Genomic DNA, 13,541 nt, shown 5'->3' on the forward strand with positions numbered 1-13,541 from the left:
ATGTTCCAGTAGCCCTGTTTCTTGAAGATGACTGTACAATGATACAGCTTTCACAGTGTGACTGTGTGATTGTGAGAACCTTGTGTCTGATGCTCCTTTTATCTACCTTATGGACAGATGAGTAAAACATATGGATTAAAAATAAATAAACAATATGGGGAACAAATGTTAAAACAAATTTAATAGTTTGAAATGCCAGTGATCAATGAAAGGGAGGGATAAGGGGTATGGTATGGTATGTATGAATTTTTTTCTGTTTGTTTTTTCTTTTTCTGAATTGACGCAAATGTTCTAAGAAATGATCATGATGATGAATATACAACTATGTGATGATGTTGTGAGTTATTGATTATACATCAAGAATGGAATTATCATATGGTAAGAATATTCATATTTGTATGCTGTTATGTTTAAAAAATTAATTAATTAAGTAAAAAGAAATGGAAAAAAAATAGAGCTGGGGGTGCTATACTAACATCAGATAAGATAGACTTGAACTCAAAACTGTTACAAGAGACAAAGATGGTCATACTAATAAAAACACTGATTCAACAAGAAGACATAACAATTATAAATATATATGTACCTAACAGCAGAGTCCCAAAATACATGACACAAATGTTGAAAAAATTGAAGAGAGAAATAGATATTTCTATACTTAGAAGACTTTAATACATCACTTTTTAAAAACTTTTTTATTAATTAAAAAAATTAACAAACAAAACATTAAGATATTCCATTCTACATATACAATCAGTAATTCTTAATATCATCACACAGTTGCATATTCATCATTTCTTAGAACATTTGCATCGATTTAGAAAAAGAAATAAAAAGACAACAGAAAAAGAAATAAAATGATAACAGAGAAAAAAAAGATTATACATACCATACCCCTTACCCCTCGCTTTCATTTACCACTAGCATTTCAAACTAAATTTGTTTTAACATTTGTTCCCCCTATTATTTATTTTTATTCCATATACTCTTCTACTCTTCTGTTGATATAGTAGCTAAAAGGAGCAACAGACACAAGGTTTTCACATTCACAGAGTCTCATCGTGAAAGCTATATCATTGTTCAATCATCATCAAGAAACATGGCTACTGGAACACAGCTCTACATTTTCAGGCAATTCCCTCCAGCCTCTCCACTACATCTTGAACAACAAGGTGATATCTACTTAATGCGTAAGAATACCTCCAGGATAACCTCTCAACTCTAATTTAACTTGTATGGTCAGTTTACTTGAATACCATAAGTACATGGAATCTTGAATAGGGCATGAGATTTTGTTGGTTTGTATAGGTCAGTGTGATGCTCCGAAATATCCAAAGTAATTTGAGCAGTGAATAAAAAGTATTTGCAAAGTTTCCCTTAGAGGAATGGGAAGAAGGGGGAAATATTCAACTTCTCCATCGTGGAGGATTTTTGATATTCTCACAAGCAGTGGGGAAAACCAAATCAATAGGCCAAGCTCTCAATCTTGGGGTTTGCCCTTTTGAAACTTATTCCTGCAAAGGATAGGCTAAGCCTACTTAAAATTAAGCTAAGAGTCACCCTCAGAAAACCTCTTTTGTTGCTCAGATGCGGTCTCTCTCTGTAAGCCAACATGGCAAGTGAACTCACTGCCCTCCCCCATCTATGTGGGACATGACTCCCAGGGGTGTAAATCTCCCTGGCAATGTGGGACACAAATCCTGGGATGAGAAGGGAACCAGAATCAAGGGATTGAGAAAACCTTCTTGACCAAAAAGGGAAAGAGAGCAACGAAACAAAATAAAGTGTCAGTGGCTGAGAGATTTCAAACAGAGTCAAGAGGTTATTCTTAGGCATTACAGAGATATCCCCCTTTTTAGTTTTAGGTATTATATAGATAGCTCCCTTTTTAGTTTATGATGTATTAGAGTGACTAGAGGGAAGTACCTGAAACTGCAGAGCTGTGTTCCAGTAGCCTTGTTTCTTGAAACTGATTGTACAATGATATAGCTTTTATAATGTGACTGGGTGATTGTGAAAACCTTGTGTCTGATGCTCCTTTTATCTAGGGTATGCTCAGATGACTAAAAAATATGGATAAAAATAAACAAATAGAACAAAGGTTAAAATAAATTGGGTAGATGGAAATACTAGTAGTCAATGAGAGGAAGGGGTAAGGAGTATGTTATGTATGAGTTTTTTCTTTTTAATTTTTTTCTGGAATGATGCAAATATTCAAAAATTGATTATGGTGATGAATACACAACTATGGGATGATATTGTGAGCCACACATTGTACACCATGTATGGAATACTTGTATGTTAAGTTTTATCAATAAAAATATTATTTTAAAAACTCCCAAAAAACAAATGCCCAGGGCCAGATGGTTTCACAGATAAATTCTACCTATCATTCCACAAAGAATTAACACCAATCCTGTTCAAACTCTTCCAAAAAATTGAAGAAAGGAGGGAACACTACCTAGCTCATTCTATGAAACCAAAATCACCCTAATACCAAAGCCAGATAAAGATACTACAAGAAAACAAAATTACAGACCAATTTATCTAATGAACATAGTTGCAAAAATCCTAAACAAAATACTTGCAAAGGAAATCCAACAACACATTAAAAGAACTATATACCACAATCAAGTGGGTTTTATCCCAGGTATGCAAAGGTGTGGTTCAACACAAGAAAATCACTTAATGTAATACACCACATTAACAAATTAAAGGAGAAAAAACACATGGATTGTCTTGATTGATGCAGAACGGATGTGACAAAACCAAGCATTTCTTTTCTTAATAAAAATGCTTTGAAAGATAAGAATAGAAGGAAATTTGATGAACATGACAAAAAACATATATGAAAAACAGTCAAGATCATACACAATGACGAAAGACTAAAAGTCTTTCCTCTAAGATATGGAACAAGAAAAGGATGCCCACTGTCACCACAGTTATTCAACATTTTTCAAGAAGTTCTAACTAGGGCAGTTATGCAAAAGAAAGAAATAAAAGTCACCCAAGTTGGAAAGAAAGAAGTAAAACTTTCACTATTGGTAACTGACATGATTATACACAAAAAAAAGTTCAAAAAAATCTACAACAAAGATACTATACTATACCTAATAAACAAGTTCAGCAAAATGGCAGGATATAAGATGAACATGCAAAAATCAGTAGGGTTTTTATACACTAGTAATGATCACTCTGAGGAGGAAATCAAGAAAAAAATTCCATTTACAATAGCAACTAAAAGAATCAAATATCTAGGAATAAATCTGAGATGTACAGAACTTATACACAGAAAACTATAAAACATTGCTAAAAGGAATCAAAGAAGACCTACATAAATGGAAGGACATTCCATTTTTATGGATTGGAAGACTAAACATCACTAAGATGTCAATTCTACCCAAATCACAATAAAAATTCCAACAGCTCACTTTTCAGAAATGAAAAGCCAATTATCAAATTTATTTGGAAGGCCCTCAATAGCCACAACCATCTTGAAAAAGAAAAGCAACGCTAAAGGACTCACACTTCCTGACTTTAAAGCATATTACAAAGCTACAGTGGTCAAAACAGCAGGGTACTAGCACAAAGACAGACATATTTACCAATGAAATCAAATTGAGAGTTCAGAAACAGACCCTAACATCTTTGGGTCAATTGATTTTTGACAAGGACACCAAGTTCTCTCAACTGGGACACACCAGTCCCGTGAACAAATGGTGCTGGGAGAATTGGATATACATCCAAAAGACTAAAAGAGGACCCCTATCTCACACCTTATACAAAAATTAATTCAAAATAGATAAAAGACCTAGTATAAAAGTCAGGACCATACAACTCTTACCTCTTCGATATTAAAAACTTTTGCACTTCAAAGGACTTTATCAAGAAAGTGAAAAGCCAGCCTACACACAGGGAGGAAATATTTGGAAACCACATATTGATAAGTGTTTCAAATCCAGAATATATTAAAAAACCTTACAACTCAACAATAAAAGGACAAACAACCCAATTTAAAAATGGGCAAAAGAGAGGAAATACAATGTCTAAAAAGCACACAAGAGAGTGCTCAAGGTCACTACTTTTTAGGAAAATGCAAATGAAAACCACAATGAGGTATCATTTCACACCTAACAGAATGGCCACTATTAAAAAAACAAAAAACAAAAAAACAAAAAAACCCAGGAAACTGCAAGTGTTGGAGAGGATGTGGAGAAATAGGAACACTCATTCATTGTCGGTGGGAAGGTGCAACCGCTGTGGAAGACATTTTGACCTTAAGGCTCAGGAAGCTTAAGTATAGAATCATCATATGATCTGGCAATCCCACTACCAGAATATACCCAGGAGAACTGAAAGCAGGGACACGAACAGACATTTGCATACCAATGTTTATAATGGTATTACTCACAATTCCCAAAAGATGGAAGCAACCAAAGTGTCCATCAACTAACAAATGGATAAACAAAATGTGGTATATACATACAATGGAATATTATTCAGTTATAGGAAGAATGAAGTCCTGATGCATATGCCAACACAGATGAAACTTGAGGACATCATGTTGAGTGAAATAACCAGACACAAAAGGTCAAATATTATATGCTCTCACTAATATGAACTATAATAAACTCATAGAATTGGAATTTAGAATATAGGTTACAGGTGATAGACTGTGGGTAGAGAATGGGTAGCAGCCGCTTAATTTGTGCAGAATTTTTAATTAGGTTGATTGCAAATGTTTGGAAGTGGATAGAGATGATGGTAGCACATTATTCTGAGTGTAATTAACAGTGCTGAATTACGTGTGTGTGAATGGTTGAAAGGGGAAGTTCAGGGTCGTGTATGTCACTTTAAGAAAAGCTAGAGGAAAAAACATGGGACTGTATAACACAGTGAACCCTGTTGCAGACAATAACTGTGGTTAATAGTACAATATAAGAATGGTCTCTTGTGAACTAAACAACTATATCACTATCACTAAACAAATATATCACTATCACAATAGGGTGGTATATGGGAAAAATGTGCCTCATGCAAGCTATGGACAAGAGTTAAGAGTAATATTTTAATATTCTGTCATCAATTGTAACAAAGGTACTACCCATGAATGCTGTGTCAATAACAGGGAGTATAAAGGGTTTGGGTTTTTCTTTTTAGAGTAATGAAAATGCCTAAAATTGATTGTGGTGATGAATGCACAACTGTGATTATACTGAGAGCCACTGATGGTACACTTTGGGTGGATTGTTTGATGTATGAATACACCTCAGTAAAACTGCTTTTAAAAAAAAGAAGATAAATGTGTTCGCGCCAGCCAATAACAACTTAAAAATACATGAAGCAAAACCTCATAGAATGCTGAAGGAAGAAACAGAAAATTCCAAATTGCAACTGGAGTTTTCAACATTCTCTTTAGGTAATGAGCACTAATAGAAAATCCATAAGAATACCGAACACCTAAACAATAGCAAACAACTTGAGCTAATTAACTATGGCAGATTGAATCATGTCCCCCATGAAAGGCATGTTCATGTCTGTGGTCATTTGGAACTATATGTACCCCAGTAAAACATTTTCTTAGTTTATCCATTCCTGTGAACTTGAACCCATTGTAAGTAGGAATTTTTATAAGGCTACTTCAGTTAAGGTGTACATGGCCTAGCCCAATCAGGCTGGGTTTTAATCCTATTACTGAAATCCTTTATAAGAAAACGAAATTCAGACAGGGAAAGAAAAAGTCACAGAAGCAAGAAGCTGAAATCAACAAAACCCAGAAAAGAAAGGATAGATCAGCAGATGCAGACATGCCCCTTGCCATGTGACAGAAAAGACCAGCTGGCAGCTGGTGTTTGGGGAAAAAAGCATTGCCTTGATAGTGCTTTAATTTGGTCGTTTTACCAGCTTCAAAACTGTGAGTGAAGAAATTCCCATTGTTTAATCCAACTCATTTCATGGTATTTGCTATGAGCAGCCTAGAAAATTAAAACAAGGTCCTAACCCTTGGTCCTGTGAGTATAAAGCTATCTGTAAATAGGACCTGTGAAGATGTGCCCAAACTGAATGAAGGTGGACCTTAATCAATACAGGTGAAATCTTTATAAACAAAGGACTTATTAACAATTGGACATAGGAAGAGTCAGAAGCTGGAAGTTAACAGAACCCAAGAAAAAAAAAGAAGAAGATGTCTCCATGTGTATTGTTACATGACAGAAAAGCCAAAGACCCAAGAATTATTGGCAATCAGCACCAAAGTACCCTAGTCTTTGGTAAGAAAGCATCATTTTGCTGATGTCTTAATTTTGGACTTCTCCTAGTCTCAAAACTATGAGCCAATAAATTCCTGTTGTTTATGCCAACCCACCATATGCTATTTTTTTAATTAATTAAAAAAAATTAACTAACAACATTTAGAAATCATTCCATTCTACATATGCAATCAGTAATTCTTAATATCATCACATAGATGTATGATCATCATTTCTTAGTACATTTGCATCGATTTAGAAAAAGAAATAGCAAGACAACAGAAAAAGAAATAAAATAATATAGAGAAAAAAATAAAAATAAAAAATACAAAATATATATATAAAAAAACAGAACAAACAAACAAAAAAATAAAAAAAAAACTATAGCTCAGATGCAGCTTCATTCAGTGTTTTAACATGATTACATTGCAATTAGGTAGTATTGTGCTGTCCATTTTTGAGTTTATGTATCTAGTCCTGTTGCACAGTCTGTTTCCCTTCAGCTTCAATTACCCATTATCTTACCCTATTTCTAACTCCTGATGGTCTCTGTTACCAATGACATATTCCAAGTTTATTCTCTAATGTCGGTTCACATCAGTGGGACCATACAGTATTTGTCCTTTAGTTTTTGGCTAGTCTCACTCAGCATAATGTTCTCTAGGTCCATCCATGTTATGACATGCTTCATAAGTTTATTCTGTCTTAAAGCTGCATAATATTCCATCGTATGTATATACCACAGTTTCTTTAGCCACTCGTCTGTTGGTGGAGATTTTGGCTGTTTCCATCTCTTTGCAATTGTAAATAACGCTGCTATAAACATTGGTGTGCAAATGTCTGTTTGTGTCTTTGCCCTTAAGTCCTTTGAGTAGATACCTAGCAACGGTATTGCTGGGTCGTATGGCAATTCTATATTCAGTTTTTTGAGGAACCGCCAAACTGCCTTCCACAGTGGTTGCACCATTTGACATTCCCACCAACAGTGGATAAGTGTGCCTCTTTCTCCGCATCCTCTCCAGCACTTGTCATTTTCTGTTTTGTTGATAATGGCCATTCTGGTGGGTGTGAGATGATATCTCATTGTGGTTTTGATTTGCATTTCTCTAATGGCCAGGGACACTGAGCATCTCTTCATGTGCCTTTTGGCCATTTGTATTTCCTCTTCTGAGAGGTGTCTGTTCAAGTCTTTTGCCCATTTTGTAATTGGGTTGGCTGTCTTTTTGTTGTTGAGTTGGACAATCTCTTTATAAATTCTGGATACTAGACCTTTATCTGATATGTCGTTTCCAAATATTGTCTCCCATTGTGTAGGCTGTCTTTCTACTTTCTTGATGAAGTTCTTTGATGCACAAAAGTGTTTAATTTTGAGGACCTCCCATTTATTTATTTCTTTCTTCAGTGCTCTTGCTTTAGGTTTAAGGTCCATAAAACCGCCTCCAATTCTAAGATTCATAAGATATCTCCCTACATTTTCCTCTAATTGTTTTATGGTCTTAGACCTAATGTTTAGATCTTTGATCCATTTTGAGTTAACTTTTGTATAGGGTGTGAGATACAGTTCCTCTTTCATTCTTTTGCATATGGATATTCAGTTCTCTAGGCACCATTTATTGAAGAGACTGTTCTGTCCCAGGTGAATTGGCTTGACTGCCTTATCAAAGATCAAATGTCCATAGATGAGAGGGTCTATATCTGAGCACTCTATTCGATTCCATTGGTCGATATATCTATCTTTATGCCAATACCATGCTGTTTTGACCACTGTGGCTTTATAATATGCCTTAAAGTCTGGCAGTGTGAGACCTCCAGCTTCGTTTTTTTTCCTCAAGATACTTTTAGCAATTTGGGGCACCCTGCCCTTCCAGATAAATTTGCTTATTGGTTTTTCTATTTCTGAAAAATAAGTTGTTGGGATTTTGATTGGTATTGCATTTAATCTGTACATCAATTTAGGTAGGATTGACATCTTAACTATATTTAGTCTTCCAATCCATGAACACAGTATGCCCTTCCATCTATTTAGGTCTTCTGTGATTTCTTTTAACAGTTTTTTGTAGTTTTCTTTGTATAGGTCTTTTGTCTCTTTAGTTAAATTTATTCCTAAGTATTTTATTCTTTTAGTTGCAATTGTAAATGGAATTCATTTCTTGATTTCCCCCTCAGCTTGTTCACTGCTAGTGTATAGAAACACTACAGATTTTTGAATGTTGATCTTGTAACCTGCTACTTTGCTGTACTCCTTTATTAGCTCTAGTAGTTTTGTTGTGGATTTTTCCAGGTTTTCGACGTATAGTATCATATCATCTGCAAACAGTGATAGTTTTACTTCTTCCTTTCCAATTCTGATGCCTTGTATTTCTTTTTCTTGTCTAATTGCTCTGGCTAGAACCTCCAACACAATGTTGAATAATAGCAGCTGAGAAACTTGGACATTAACACATTAACCTTTATAGAACACTTCACTCAACAATAACAGTATGCATATTTTTTTCAAGAACACAGAATACCCACTAAAACAGACCATATTCCAGGCCACTAAATAAAACTCAATAATTTAAAAACATTGAAATCATACAGATTGCATTTTCTTATTACACTGAAATTAAGAATTAATCAAAAAAATTACTGGAAAAAAACACCAAATATTTGAAAATTAAGCAACACTTCTAAATAACCATTAGGTAAATTAACAAATTAAAAGCAAATTTAATTTTTTTAATTTAAGAAAAATGAAAACATGATATATCAAATTGGTGGGATGCATCTAAATTAGTAATTAGAAATAAATTTATAGGTTTAAATACTCTTTAGAAAAAAACAAAAATTTAAAATAAGCTATCTAAGTTTCTATCTTAAAAAGTCAGGGGAAAAAAAGCAAATTAAACCTAAAGTAAGTAGAAAGAAAGAAATAATAAAGTCAAAAGTGCCTATCAATGAATAGAAAATGAATAAACAATGGAGAAAATCAATAAAGCTAAAATCTAATTCCTTGAAAATATCTTAAAAATTGATAAATTTCTAGCTAAGATGAGCAAGAAAACTAGAAGATACAAATTATTAACATCAGGTTAAAAAAAAAAGGTGGAAACAGGGGCGGGCCACAGTGGCTCAGCAGGCAGAATTTTTACCTGCCATTTCGGAGACCCGGTTTCGTTTCCAGGTGTCCACCCATGCAAAAAAAAAAAAAAAAGTAGAAACATCACTGCAGATCCTATAGACATCCAAAGGTCCTACAAACATTAAAAGATCCTACAAAGACATCAACTTCACGTTCATAAGGTTAATAACTTTGGTTTAAATGGTCAAATTTCTTGAATGACTAAATTATTAAAACAGACTAAAGATGAAACAGAAAATCTTCCTAACCTCATATCAATTAAAGAAATAGCTCTACAACAATTAAGTCAACTGAATTTATAATTAACCTTCCCACACAAAAAAAAAACAAAACAAAAAAACCTTCCCATAAAGAAAATACAAAACCCTGGTGATTTTGCTGATGAATTGTAATAAACATTTCAGTAAGATATAATGTCAATCTTACACACATTCTTAGAAAACAAGAAGAGGAGAGGAACTACTACTAAGTTATCTTATAAGGCTAACATTAATACCAAATCCAGACAAAAACATTACAAGGAAAAAAACATCTATAGACCAATATCTCTTACGAATATAGAGTAGAAAACAGAGTTATCAGTGCACTGAATTCAACAATACATAAAAATGGGGTTACTCCCAGAAACACAAGATTGGTTTAACATTTGAAATTCAACCAATGTAATTCACCATGTAAGCAGAATAATATACTAAAGGGAGAAAAACCATGATCATCTTCAGAGAGGAGGAAAACCATTTGACAAAGTTCTTCGTTGTCATGATAAAAATTCTCAGCAAAATAGAAGTAGGAGGTTATCTATGACAAACTTAGAGCTAACTCATATTAAACATGGAAGACTGAATACTTTCTCTCTAAGATCAGGAACAAGCAAGGATGTCTGTTCTCACCATTTCTATTCAACACTGTACTGGATGCTCTAGTGAGTACCGTATAAAAGAAAAAGAAATACAGAACCCCTACGGTAAACTACGGACATTAGTTAATAATAATGTATCAATATTGGTTCATCAGATATAGCAAATGTACCACAGTAATACAAAATGTTAAGAAAGGGAAAGGGGGGGAGTGTGATGGGGATGGAGGGGAACACAGGGAGTATATGGGAACTCTGTACTTTCTGTTCAACATTTCTATAAATCTAAAACTTCTCTAAAAAATAAAATTTATTAATTTTTTAAAGCATATGCAGTTCAGACTCTGACATGCAAAGAATTTAACAATCATCACTCCTGTCTTCACAAGAAAAAATGCTGAACAATCTGAAATCAGTCAGCTTTCTTAGATCTATTAGATAACTGAAGTCACAAGGCAAGCTGCAACTCTGAGATCTGGAAAGACAAGTGAATACAGCTATCACAGCCAAGATCTGCTAACCTGAAGCAGTAGCCGCTGGGGCCAGTAACTAGTAAGAACACTTTAACGGCAAATTTGATGAATTGTTGGAGACTGAGTGTGAGTTAGCTTGAGAGATATAAATTCCTGGGTTCTTAGTTATAGAGTAGTTATAGAGGGTCCCCACTGTTGTGGCTTTTACTTCCAGGCGATCCATCAGCTTGTCATGCTGGAGATTGATGAAAAATCCCCTCCTGTTCATTGGAAGGAAGGAGAACAGTAACTGTTTTGAAATACAGAGCATTCTCTATAAGAAAATCCTGCCCTTCAAGGGAAAATACATTACCAGAGTCTTATATGACCTAGGGGAAGCTGACCTAGCAAGCTCCAGTCCCAGCTAGACTTCTTGTCTCATATAAGGGGAGGAATTAAAAAAGGAATTAAAAATTAAAAATGCTTCTGAACATCACATCCCAGGGACTCACGCCCACAAAAAATACTAAGATTTAATCATAAAGTTATAGAACACGTTCCCTTGCCAACACCCCACCATCACATCAGCAGGGTTCCAGTATAACAGTGGATTATACCTGAAAGAGTTGCAAGACACAGACTCTATTTAAGAAATAGCTCTTAGGAAAACCATAAATAATAGAGAAGGAAAAAAAAGGAAACTGAGGACTCTGGCACCTACAGCTGGAGCAAACATTAAATACAGTCCAGCTCCTAGCCAGATTAAAATAATACACTGAAAGTCTGACTGCCTCAGTTCCTTTTACCAGACATATCACATTCGGCTCATATCAAAAAACTGAAAGTCATGCTAAAAGGCAAGAAAAATCACAATCTGACAAAACAAAGCAACGATCAGAACCAGACTCAGATATGACACAGATTTTTTAGTTATCTATACGGAATTAAAAACATCTATGATTAATATGTTAAGAAACATGTTTTCTTGTATATTAAGAAAACACATAAATGTAGAACAGAATGATCAAAACAGGAATGTTTACATTTGCTTTGGGTTTTTGGTATTTAAAAAAATAAAATTAAAAAAAAAAGAAAACATAAGAACAGATTGGTAATATAAATAAGGAGCTAGAAACTCTAATAAAGAATCAAAAGGAAATGCTAGACATCATACATAAGGCAAGTTTCTACTTTACTTGTCCTTTATTTCCCTCTCTTTACATGATTCTGATGTATAGGTCTATAATGTCTGATTATCTCACATCTGCATTCGAGTATTTGATTTCATAACAAACAAAGGCCCAGGAACTGTGATGTTTGGATAATGGGTCCTTTAATTCAGCCCTATATAAAGAGAAATACCATCAATAATCAAAATAGAACTCAAGACTAATAATTTTTCAACAAAAATGATATTTTGTATAAACTAATGGCAACCATGAAAAGCTCCTTAAACTTGGATGTAAAGCATGTGCAAGCTAATAAACTATTCCTTAAACATCTTACAAATTAATCCTAGAAGTAATTCAATAAAATTGTTTCAAGGCAGCCCATGTAGTTAAAGTAGGATTTTCTAATAAAAAAGCCAACTATATTCTGCAAAGTTTTTCAACGTCTCAAAGAACTTCACAATTAATCTTAAATTTTGTGCCAGTTTGAAACTATTGTGTACCCCAGAAAAGCCATGTTTTTTAATCCTCTTTCAATATTCCTGGGCAGGATCTTTTTTTATTATTTCCATGGAAATATAAACCACCCAATTGTGGGTGGTAACTTTTGTTTGGGTGGTTTCCACGGACATGTGTCTCTACATATTCAAGGTGGGGTCGCTTACTGGAGTTCTTTTAGAGGGAATAATTTTGGAAAAAGCTTAAGAGCCCACACAACCAGAGACCTCTGGAGACGCAGAAGGAAAATGACCCTGGGGAAGCCTTAAGAAATGAGGAGAGAAAGCTACCAGATGTTACCACGTGCCTTACCAGTTGAGAGAGTTGTCCAGAAGTCAAAGACACCAGCAGACACCAGCCACATTCCTTCTGAGTTGACAGAGGTGTTCCAGACAGCATCAGGCTTTCCTGAGTGAAGGTAACTTCTTGTCGGTATCTTAATTTGGACATTTTCATAAGCCTTAGAATTGTAAACTTACAACTTAATAAATTCCTTTATTAAAAACTGTTCCATTTCTGGTATACTGCATTCCAGCAGCTTCAGCAAACTCAAACATGTTTATAAAAAGTTAAGTTTAGAGAAGTTAATTTTTTAAAGTCCTGTTAGAAAATATTTAAATGAAAAGTATTATCAACCACATTTCTATTCAGAAGTTATGTCTTCAATCACAGAGCTCAAAATAACAATTCTCTTTCCAAGAATTATATTTAGATAACAATGAACTAAATATTTAAAAAGAAAAAAGAAAAAAGATCTGTAAGAAAATCAGATCATTAAGAAAATGAGGGCAGGCCACAGTGGCACAGCAGGTAAGAATGCTTGCCTGCCATGCCCAAGGACCCAGGTTTGATTCCTGGTGCCTGCCCATGTAAAAAAAAAAAATGAAAGGATCATACAATTTTTTTTCTCCACAATTTGCCAATTCTAGGAGAGTACAAATTAATTCCAAATTTTGGCACATTTATTCCCTCTTCCATGTTTCTAGAAAATCTAATTACAGAAAAAATACTAGTGAGATATACATAATATATACATAGAAAGGGACAAGATTGAATGTGTCAGACCATTTAATAGGAATGGAACACTGCTAAGGTTTCTAATTGACAGAGTAGAAATAAAGGTTTTCTTGGAAGAACATTTTCTAGGACCCAAATTCACTCTAGTTCACACATAAAAATAGGAATTGATTCAAAACT

General features: G+C 34.2%; 1 long non-coding RNA gene across 12 annotated transcripts in view; it reads right to left on the minus strand.

Moving 5' to 3' along the window:
• LOC143669297 (uncharacterized) overlaps nucleotides 1–13,541 on the minus strand; it is a 31,554-nt gene that overhangs the window by 12,979 nt on the left and 5,034 nt on the right. For 7 of the 12 annotated variants that reach the window (XR_013168843.1, XR_013168839.1, XR_013168841.1 and 4 more), the window contains exons 4-5: nucleotides 12,657–12,780; nucleotides 10,747–10,958 (exon numbers count right to left, since the gene is read on the minus strand). This is a non-coding gene — a long non-coding RNA (uncharacterized LOC143669297). Of the gene's footprint in view, nucleotides 1–10,746; nucleotides 10,959–11,939; nucleotides 12,022–12,656; nucleotides 12,781–13,541 lie in introns of all 12 variants that reach the window. The other 5 variants (XR_013168847.1, XR_013168848.1, XR_013168849.1 and 2 more) reach the window with 4 other exon arrangements.

Source organism: Tamandua tetradactyla, chromosome 25 (genome assembly GCF_023851605.1).
Source record: "Tamandua tetradactyla isolate mTamTet1 chromosome 25, mTamTet1.pri, whole genome shotgun sequence".
Lineage (NCBI taxonomy): Eukaryota > Metazoa > Chordata > Mammalia > Pilosa > Myrmecophagidae > Tamandua > Tamandua tetradactyla.